Below are 12,142 nucleotides of genomic sequence, written 5' to 3' on the forward strand. Positions count from 1 at the left end.
GCGGTCTAGGTAGTATGTCTCCAGAAAAGATCTGGGTAAGAAGTTGGTAGAGTTTAATAGCTTATCATAGAACACACATTTTCATAAATGTGCGATTCACACCGCTCATCAACACTGTTCTGTTGTAGAGTCCTTGGGGCAGTTGTTTTAGACAAATCTTCAAGTTCTATTAAATGATCTTGGTTTTGATTATCCAAATATCCTCCACCCCTATCAGATCGCAAGATCTTTAACGTTTTACCTAATTTGGTTTTAAATCCATAGCAATGAATTCTTTGAATTTCTTAACAAATTCACATAATTCCTATGCTTGAGGTACTTACATGAGTCTCTAGAGCAATCGTCGATGAAGGTGACGAAATACTCATAACCACCCCTCGCTTGAACATTCATATGTCCCCAGACATTTGAACATACTAACCTTAGTGGTTCTTTGGCCCTTTCTCCTATCACAGAGAATGGACGCTTTGTCATTCTGCCCTCGAGACTAGATTCACAAACAGGTAGGTCACCCTAGGTGAGTTCCCTCAAAGGCCCAGCCTTTGTTAGTCTTTGAATCCTATCATAACAAATATGACCAAAGCGAAAATGCCAAAGGTACATCATTTCTAACGTTATTGACCTTTTGTCGTTTAACGGTCCTAGAATTAGCTGTCTTAAACAACTCATTATTTATAACATAGGGTTCGTTTAGTTGCAATAGGTATAGCCTGTTTTTCACACATCCACCCCACAATTCACACCCATTTAAAGAAATAGGATTTTATTACTTGTGAAAGTAACTACAAATTGTTGTTGATGTAATAAGAAAAACTTAAATTAAAATTTCCATTGAAAATCGGAATAAAATAAACATTGTCTTAAAAAAATATATTTATTTTCAAAATTCAGTCAAGCTTATCCTTTTGCCTTGTTTGATACGAACAACCCTTGATGGATACCAAGCCGTGGCTTTTTATCCTTCATGGCTTTCCCAATGCTAAAGGTATAGAAAGGTACATGCATGTTTAGTAGATTGTGATTCAGCGATCCAAAACCGAAGTATCATCCTCTAAAATCACATGCATCCAAGACAAATTTAATTATTTTGGGTTCCATATGATTTGAGTTCCGGGTAATCTTGTTCCAATTCCCAGTCTCCTTGCACTTGGAAACACTCCCCTTTTTTGTGTACTTATAATCAGGCCTTGCTCCAAGATGCTTTGCAGCATTTGGTGCCTTTCCAGTTGACTTCTTGTTCTTTTTGTATGAATTTTTTCCTCTCTTGCTCTTCGAAGAAGAAGCTCAAAGCAGCTTCTCCTTGAGCTTGTTTAGTAGTATTAGTATTCTTTCATTTGCTCGAACTACCATCATCAATCCTCTTTGAAGGATTTGGTGATCGTTGCATGGGAAAAATAGGAATATCTTTGATTATCAAGAACTCGATGTTGTCTAAAATCAACACCATGTTGATGTTGGACAAACATTTCTTGAGGTTCCCACCATAGAGTAACATTTTAGAGATCAGAGAGAGTATGAGGTGGGAAACCTAGAGCTTCTATTATCAACTAAGTAGTAATCAACGCATTGCTTGACAAACATTTATTCATTAAATATTTTAGAAGTAGCATAACATACAAAATGTTTCGAGATAAGCACAATACTAAAACACTTATCTTCTATTTCTTAGGTACTTTAGCTAGCCATGAACCCATGTGTCCCGGTAGGCGAGAGTCACAAATATTCACGTAGTTAAATAGAGAAACATCTCAATTAATAAAAATCCATAGACTTTTATTAACTACCTATTCCATTCGATCAAAGTAACGGAAACTCATGTGTCCCGGTAAGCGAGAGTCACAAATATTTCTTACTTTATGAGTTTGACCCACGGTTTCGATTATTATAGACTTAATTCCTATAGTCACCGTAGGGATGAGTCTATAGAAGGTCCATCTATAACCATCTATCCTAAGAAATTTAACTATGTTAAGAAGTCCAGTGAACACCTTCCGTAGGGAGACGAAATCAAAGAGTCATGCGGCCCCACTGAACTCTAACCTTGTTAAATCAACGGTGGAGATCGAATTGAAATTTTTTAAAATCTCATTATTAAATATTTTAGTATTTTATTCTTTTTGAAAAATTTCAACTTAGGTTTTCCAAATTATCAAAATAATCAATAAACCAACTAAGGTTCGCCAAATTATAAAAATAATCAACAAACCATAGTTTATAATTTTTCCATTAATTCTAAAATTACCATTGAAAATTAATCCAAAAATTAGAATTAATATGTTTCTAATCAATTATTAGGTCCAACTAAAAAGAATAACCTAATACAATTAAGTCCAACTTAGGTAAATGGGCCTTAACAATTTGAGCTTGCATGGAGGAGAGCTGGGTTCAGTATGTCGGACCCACTACTAAGGCTCCCTAACTTACACACAAAGCCCAAAAAGACAGGAATTTGAACCTTTGTTTTATTAATTGTTATTCAATTGATTAGGCCTAATCTAGTAATGCAAAGCAAATGGGCCTTCACAAGTGGAACCACCTACAAGAGAGGAATTTAAACTTTACATGTTCAATTGAGCCCAAATAAAACCTAACATTTTATGAAAGTTTTATTTGAGTTTTCCCACATTTTTTAAACGCAAAAAGTGGGCCATCATTATACATATATTTAAAGCCCAAATGCAAAAAATAACTTAATAATGATGTTTGATATGTTAATAATTGGATGGGCCTAACATGTTATTCTATAAGTATGTATTATTAATTTATGCAAATATACCACAACAATACACTATTTTGTAAAATACCATAATTAATTAACATAGAATTCATCAGACAAAATTCAATATAATTAATTAAACAAGTTACAAAATATTAAATTAATTAAAATAGAATTTATCAAACAAAATTCAATTTCAAATAATTAATTTAACCAAGGTTGTTAAGTTGTTAGGAATGACAAGACATTTTATTTTTAAATATTTTAACAAATTTAACCCAAGTTGTTAACAAAATTTAAAATATCTTGAATAATCAGATAACTAATTTTAATATTTTATTTATAACAAAAATAAAAAAAAATATCTTAAAATGTCATGATTATGAGATAACAAATTCAAAATATTTTAAAAAGAAAAAATATCTATAAAATTATCAGATAATCAATTTTAAATATTTTAAACCTAACTGCACAAAATATCCAATTTAAAAAAACAATTTTTTTTTTTTGCGAAAAAATGCCGCGCGCGGGTTCCGGCACTGGCATCGTACGGACGTCCGTACGGATCCGTACGGCGTCCAAACGCCCGGGTCCCGGCGGCGGCTCCATGTGTGCCCAGCACACACACATCAAAAAGCAGTCCAAAATTTTTTATTATTTTTTTTAAATCTGTGCAGTTTTTTAATCCAAAACAAGCCAAAAACAACCAAATTATTGCTAAATTTACATAAGAAAACATAACACATGCACTAATAACATGTACCATCCAATTAATACCTAACATATCAATCAATTTCATGCATGTTCATTCATGAAAATAAACTAGCAACCTATGGCTCTAATACCAATTGTTGGAAAAACTCATTTCAAGATCTTTATTTATTTTCATGCAATTTACATATTATCAAACAAACATGCAAATTCCTAGAACATGCTCCTATGAAATTGATACAAATACAGAGTAAAGTAAAAACTTACATTACGCAGCAGAACTGGAACAACTCCATCCTTCAATCTCTCTAACCCTTGATTCCTTTCTGTAGCATAGTATTATCAAGAGATTGAACAAGATCAGCTACATAGTCTTTCTCACCAAGCATTTGATCAACCTAGAACTAGTGTGGGCTGGTTCTCAACACATGAGATAAAGATCTTGCAGAGAAGAAGAAGAGAGAGTGGCCAAGAAAGGTTAGACTGTCTAGGTTTTCACTTACCAATCAACTGAAAATCACTTCCTTATGAAAACCCTAGATATCATATTCCTTATTTAGGCAACTTAATGAGATTTATTTAAATTTAAATTAATTAAAAATAATAAACAAAAATAAAAGCCTTTGGCTGCCATAAATGGACTTGGGCCCAATCTCTTTGTTTTGAATTTAAATCCCAACTAGGCCTAAATTCAAAACATTTTATTCATTTATTTTTTTTAATTAATTAATTAAATCGTTATTCAAATTAACTAATTATAATTTGAAACTTGATTTAATATTATTTATTTATATTGATACCAATTTATCAATATTAATAAATTTACCCAAAGATTCTATTTTATTCTCTAAATCTCATATCTCTATAAATTTTCTAAAATTGACCTAGCCAACTTTAAAAAATCCTAATTGATAATTAAATCAATCAATTGAGACATTCTAGATGATTTACTCAAAGGTGATGCGGGGACCATGGATCCATGAAATCAAGCTCCAACAAGTTACCGTGAATTTATTTACGAATAATTTCACTACCTTATTAATTCCTCGTGACTCCACTATAGACTCGGAATTGAACTCTTGAATTCATAGAACGTATATTCAAAACCATAAATACGTTATGCATTGTTATAACCATTACAATCAGTCAATCCTCTATCGATGATTTACTAACGAGCTGGGTACAAATTACCGTTTTACCCTTCATCATTATTTTATCCTTAACTCCCACTAAGTTCCTTATAAATGATATTTCCGTGAACTTAATCACAGAAATGAGATCTCAATCATTTGACATTTTGAACAAAGCAATTAAGGAAATCATATTTTCACTTCCCATACAGAAGTTATAGATTTCGTATCTATGAATTATACTCCCACTCAATTACACTAATAAATCTCCAAGATGTAAGTATGGGCTAGACTGTAGGGTAAGCTAGTAACGAACAAGTCAAAAGATTTAAATAATATAATTAGCAGAATATTATCACTCAAAATTAAGATCGACTTAATATATGGTCAACATTGTGACATTGATTAGATTTGATAACAACGATAATTATTTATCAATAAATAATCAATATCGGTCCTAGTCCGATGTAACTAAATACATCTGATCTTATCTACTTGGTCGATGCCTTGGACAAGACATCACACCCTGAATGTGTAAGTAGATCATATCATAGATTGCCTAATCAGTGAAAATCCAATGCACTGATCTAATCTTAGGACTCGTTCTTTTGAACATATAATTACAACTATAATCTACTGTGACCTAGTCACTATAATTGTAACTAACCATATGTTTGAGATTTTATAAATGTTTGTATTATATCAATAATCATGTAATAAAACAAGCAAGCAACACGCTTGTCAAACTAAATAATTTCTACTACTTTTATTGATAATATGAAATCGTGCTACATGTCCGACATGGTTTTATAAGGGCATAAAACCCAACAAAACACATGTCCTCCATTTGATTTGATGACTTCACAATCTCTGACCTTGCCCTTTGAGCCTCCTCCTTGGCTTTGGCCTCGACCTCGTCAAGTTACTTCTGGAGCCCCTCATTCTCGGCCTGCAGCTAGTCCAAGCGACGACTCACTTCTGCGACCTGGTTCTTAGCCATCTGCTCGCCTTCCGTTGCAGCTCTCTCACTCTCCTGGGAGGAAACCAGGGCGGCTTTGGCAGACAGCTCGCTCTCTTGGGATGCGTTCTGGGTGGCTCGAAACTCCTCATCCCTAGCTTTAACCCGAGGAAGTTCGTGGAGTTGAGCCAGGACAGACTGCAAAAGGATAAGGCAAGTCAAGGTTAGGTAAAAACAAACTAAAGAGAAAAGTTAGAAGAATGAGAAGGGCTCACAGTGAGATTCATCCCCATGGTGAACTCGAGGACATCTTCAGGAGTACGCCCCTCCATGGCCCTCACATCTTTGGCATTATAGGCATGGACGATCATATGGCTCTCCATCTCCTATACAGTACCCCAAAACACCTCAGGGATCCTTGCCAGGTCAAGTGCTTTAACAGCGATTTGAATGGTGGGAGCCTCACCTTGGATCACTTGAGGAACCGAGGGAGGTACATGCCAAGGAAGAGGAGGCAAAGCCTGGAGAACTGTGACTACTGTCACTGGAGCTGGTTGAGTCTTTTGTGGATGCTTCCGAGTGGAGCTGGCACCTTTATCTTTGACAGGAGACTCTATGGAAGTCCCAGTCTTGGGAGCGTGTTTCTTTGTTAGTCTAAGCCTCTTCACCACAGGAACAGCTCCGACCCTATCAACCTTAAAGGCAACCCTTAAGTCTGAGGCATTTGGTAAGTCCATCTCTTCACCTGAAAAACAACGGGCAGAAGATTCATATAAAAGAGATAATTAGTCAAAGTAATGCAAAGACAAGAACAAGAACCCTACCCTCCGAGCTAGGGGAGGAGTCCACTACAATCAACTCGGGGTTATGAATTGGGCTAGGCATAACCTCTAACTCATGGATTACCGGAGGTGGGGGAGAGTCTAGAATTATTACTTCCTAGGTCCTAAGGGGTTCAGGTTCTTCCTCTAGGTTGGACTCATCTACATACTGCCTAAAACCAGAGGTGTATACACCCCGATGCAAGGAAGGCCATGTCCTGCTGTTTATCCCATATTCCTCAAAAATGGAGGACCTAAAATGGAGAGTGTTGTCAACCACAATGGTATATTTGGGGAAGCTATGGTCATAGCGTACTACTAGATGATCCACACACTGAAGGATTTTTGTGTTTAGGTCCGAGTCAGTAGGATGGAAACTAATGAGTTGGTTGGGGTTGAAGCGAACTAGCCTAAAACTGGAAGCATCCTGATCTAATTTTCTATATGGGTTACCTTGGCCGGAGGGGCCGGATGCTGCCTTGGATGCAACCCGCTTTAGATCAGGACCTTCATCGTCTTTAGGATCTCATCTCTTGCGCACCAGCGGTGCCACATCCTCTTCCTCCTCGGTCTTTTCAATGACGGACAAGACTCCTTGAGGAGGAGGGAGCTCAGGAATGACTAGAAGTGGACCTCGGGTCCTGAGAGCCATCGTCTGACACTAGCTGATCAGGTTGCATGCCACCATGGTGGCGTCATTCACAACCTGACGGAAGTCTTTCTCATTTGAAGGAAGAATAGACAGTGTCTCGTATTGACCCCCAAGGGTCTTAGACTGCTATGTTATCGCGAATATAGTTGCACAAGGAACAAACTTAGAATAATTAAACAAAAAAAAATTGAAAGTGATAAGAGAGTTCACGTGTTGAATTCATAAAGTTAGAGGACTTACGACGATGGTTGAAGTATCGGTGCTCATTGTTCTTAACTCATTTAACATAAAGAACTAATCTTTATAGTCATTTGGGTGGCTGGGGAGATCGATGACAGATGCCGATTTGGGGAAGCGAGTGAGTTAGTAAAATTCATCACCTCACCCCTTCTGGTTAGGATTGGCCTTAAGGAAGAAGAACTACATAATATTTTCTGGAGTGGGGACTTCCTACTCGTGCCTCAGAAACAAATATTTTAACCCCGCCAAAAGTTGATACGAGTTTGGCGGAAGCTAGAATGGAGCCAGTTTGACGTAGTTAAGGAAATCTACGAAGTACTGGTCCAGTGAGAGGAATGCACCTGCCTTCAGGTGCTCATCACTCCAAGCCCCATAGTCATCTTGGAGAGGGGTGCAGCTCCACTCTCCTTCCCATGGAGGTCAAGCAAGAAGGCCATCAACTCCCACCTCAATCACATGGCTCAACAAGATCTTATTAACTTTCCCTTGTGTCGTTATTGGGGACCTTATGTCCTCAACCTCGAAGAAAGCATTGGGGTCGAAAACAAGGTCCTTCTCCACCACAGGGCCGAAACGAGGAATTGGAGAGTCAAACATGACCTGCTTGCCCTTATTCTTTCTCTGAGTAGAGGAGCTCGCGATGTTTCTTATTGGGGGGCCCATGATCTAGCTCGCCTGATGACAAAACGACCTATTAGTGGCGACCTAAGACAATTACTAGCTACAGTGATAAAGGGACGGTGATCTGAGGGATTAAATGGTTTACTTTTAGTGATTTAAAATTTACACGAGCTAGGATGTGTCCTAGCATCAACGCGTGGTCCTAGGCCACGTGCTTTGAATTCGTGAAATTCCCTGATACTTCGGGATTCATGTGTCAGACTCGTCAAACCCACTATTTTTCTTTTGAAAGCGGTTTAATGAAAAACTGCTTAAGGAATCGTGACCCTTAAGCTACCCAGAACCAAACCTAAAACCCTCTCGGCTTCTACATCCAAACAGGTATTCTAATCGATTTACCAGTGACATTTTCTTTGTAAAACCCATAAAATTTGCCCAGTTTTATTAATACCTTATTTCTAAAGAAGTCTAGTCTCATCCATTTAGCATAAACCAAACCCTATTTAAACTTTGACATGACCACAACATGAAACAATATTGAACAAAGAATGTTTCTGAAGTAAAAAAACTCACTGTAAAATATAGAAATGAAAGATTCAAACCAGATGTGGAAATACTTACAGTTTATACGTTTGTTCAAAGAGAATGTCAATATACGTCCATAGAAAGCTCCCTGAAAGATTCAGAAAGTCTGAAGGGCAATAAAGGATTTTGGGAAAAGTTTGGGAGAAAAAAGGAAATTTTGCTTTTGAAAGGAAAGTTTTTGAATGCAAAGGTCAAGGTTTGAGAGTTAATTCTGGTCATCTGATTGGGACATCTCGACATCCAAAGGTCAAGGTTAAATGAGCCATACGACGGGAAAAAGTTGATAGGATAGTTGTCACAGTCCTCAAAACCCGAACAGATGCCAATTACAGACGACCACGTGTCCAACACTCGAGTAGTAGACAAGCACGATTTTACATGACAGAAGCCTAAAAGCCCCTACTGTGGATGTCAGAAAGTGATGACATCAAGCACGAACAGGAGCTTGGGGTCAAATGTTGTACCCTAAAAATTAGTATGAGTTTAATCACTTAGTTAGGGGTACAGCTGGCAGATGGATATATGGAAAAGAAGCCAAGTAGAACCTCTGGTTAATGATGATGTGAGCAGCTCGAGTTGGGACTTGGCAATACGATCTTCAGGTTATTATTAGGCTGCCTCTTAGGATAACACTCCAGTTCGAGATATATAGTGGCTAGATCCTCTGATGGGCGCTCTGAAGTTAATCAGAGCTAAGGTTCGGATAATCTTTTATCACCAACTCAGGGAAGATAGTCAGCTCGTGAAAACCTGGTCAGAATGCACACTGAAGGATCCCGAGAGGCTTGGAGGCTCTTTATACGCTCATTAATGCCCAGGCTGTATTGCGCATTTATCATTTATTATATGAGATTGTATGAGGATATTCTATTATGCAATCGTATCCCAGTGTAAATGGGAATAATATGTATTAAATGTATACTATATTTATGCACAAAGTTACCCAAACCTGTCCAGGAAATTTCATTATAAATATCATGGGTAATGGACAGGGAAGGGGACGACCCTTTTGTATTACTGAAACTCTGCAGAAATTGTGAGAGAAAAACAATAATATTGTCTAGTGGACTAGGTAGATTTTAACCACTGAACCACATAAAATTGTGTGTGTACGAAATGGTTCTTATAAGTTCATTATAGTTTGTAAATAAGCACTAATATCCTTATTAGATTTCTAAATCTAATGTTGGCAAAAAATCGCATCAACAAATTTTAATAAGACACTACTAAAGTGATCATCAACAAAAATATTATATTATATAATATACACAAATAATTTTGTATATATATTATAACAAGTAAGTGTAGCTAAGATTAAAATTATAATGATTAGGATATTAAAATCTAATTCATGATATAATCACAAATATGTAAAACTTAAGTTAGGCAAAGCTCTCACTTTCTATGTATTCAATTATTTCCCATTTTATTTATTTCCAAAAGCATATGAAATTAATATGTCTTTGATAAATTATGATTTAAAAGTACAATGAGATGCAAAAGGAAAATTATAGTTGATAATTAACTCTATATTAACGTGGATTGTTAATATAAAATTACTAAAATAAAAAATATTTAACAATATCTAATAAATATGAAATGATTTTAGAATAAAATAAAGAATATATAAGATTTAAATATTCTTTATTTTATTATCACATTAATTTATTTTAAATATTTTTATTTTGAGTAATATATTATAAACAAGTAAATATATTTCAAAAAAGAAAACACAATTATTGTAGAGTTTTTTCAAAAAGCAGATTTTAGCTTTTGCATAATTTATTTAATAAGTTTATTTTTTATTGTTTACCAAACAAGCCTATAGACATCACGAATTAGGTCTATGTTTTCTTAATAGAATGTGCTCGATAGGTCAAAAGTCATAGGTCCACAAATAAGGTTTCATTACTTACTTTAGGATTAAGGTCAAGTCTTAAACGACCATCGAGTTTTGAATGATGATCTTCTATATTTTCACAGAGAGAGATTGTTAGAAGTTCTTTCTTTTATTGTCTCTTTGTCCTACACAATCTATATTGTATATGACACCCATATCTTTTTGTGTCTACTACACGTAACAATTCAGATAAACTGTTGTGTCTTAACCAAAAGATAGAATGTCATAAATTTTGATTAAATATAGATCCCAATTTATTTAGTAATTAGGAACAATTTTATATTATCATCTTGTATATATATATATAGACATATATATATATATACTTAATTCAAGATTGCACTTAACAATATTTGATATTTCCAAATAAATAACATGTAACTTAAATAAATACAAATATGAATATAATAAATTATCTTTATTTAAATCATTTGTAAATGTGTTACTAAAAAACGTTTTAAGGGCATATATCCCAATAATCTTCTACTTGCCCTAAAGGAGGTGAGCCCTAAAGGAGGTGAAACAATGCACGTAATCTTAAGCCTAAGTAATGTTCCTAAACCTTGTATGTCGCTAGCATCTTAGTAAATTTGTCAGCATGGTTGTTTACTCATTCTATATTTTGAACAATCACATCCCCTCTCAATGTGTCTGGTCCTGTTATTACTTCATGGTTATTAAACATGATAATATTCTAAGATTATTTTTGTTCTCAAATACATATTTGATATAGATAAAACAGTATTTTATATAATAGAAATATGCTCCTTAATATAAATATTTTATTTCCTTTTTTATGAACAAATTGATCAAGATATTATGGTAAATTTATTTATTCAATATAATGTGATAAAATGGTCTTTAATGCATGAGCTGGCCTGTAAAGGATTTAGATCATGATGGAAAACATTTTCGTACCCTCTGGACTTGCATTCTGTCTATATTCACTATATCCTCTCTTAACAATTTGGGTATCTATCTTGACAGATTGAAAGTTGATTGACAGAATATTCTGTTTAAGGATCGTGGCATATGTTTTTTTGATTGCTTGCAAATTTTGTGATCAACTTTGGACAACCATTTAGCTATAAATAACAACCTAATCACCCAGCGATCTTCACCTTTTCCATTCCTTCATTTTGTAATTTCTTGTAATATTTGAGAGAGTTGATTTGTGTGAGAGTGAATTTCTTAGTCAAGTGTGAAAGTGTTATGTAGCATCTTTCTGTAACCATATTTACTTTGGAAGAAAGAATGCGACAGAGATTGCAAATGAGTTGTCATTGCTTTTGGGAGGAATGAAACAATATCCTCGGGACAAAACTTGTCTTCAAATATTGAAGAGAGTTCAAGTGTGAAGCTGATATTTGAGAAGCTAGATTAGAAGAAGGGTGTGCAAACGCTTGCAACATAAGTATATTGGGAGTTTATATGTGTGCAAGTCATTTGTGATTTTATACTTTATTATACTATACTAATTAATTTCATGTCTGAGCATGCTTCTATGAGTTAGGTGATTTCGAACCATGTAAAAGGGTTTTATTTGTACAGTACATTTTGTTATAGAAGTTTGTTAATCTATCTTAATAGAGGTAAAAACTATGATAATATATTATACATTTGGCTTAACGACTTCTACAGAATTCTGCATTTTAAATAAGTTGTTAAATAATCATTTGGTAATTTATAAAAGTCAGAACTTTAAAAATTTTAGGAAGTTTCACATCAAGCAACATGTCTTTAGTATCATTTAGAAAGACATAAAAATTGATGAGTAATTGATTTTCTTTTTCTCAATTCATGATTTG

Source organism: Humulus lupulus, chromosome 9 (genome assembly GCF_963169125.1).
Source record: "Humulus lupulus chromosome 9, drHumLupu1.1, whole genome shotgun sequence".
In the NCBI taxonomy this organism is placed as follows: Eukaryota; Viridiplantae; Streptophyta; class Magnoliopsida; order Rosales; family Cannabaceae; genus Humulus; species Humulus lupulus.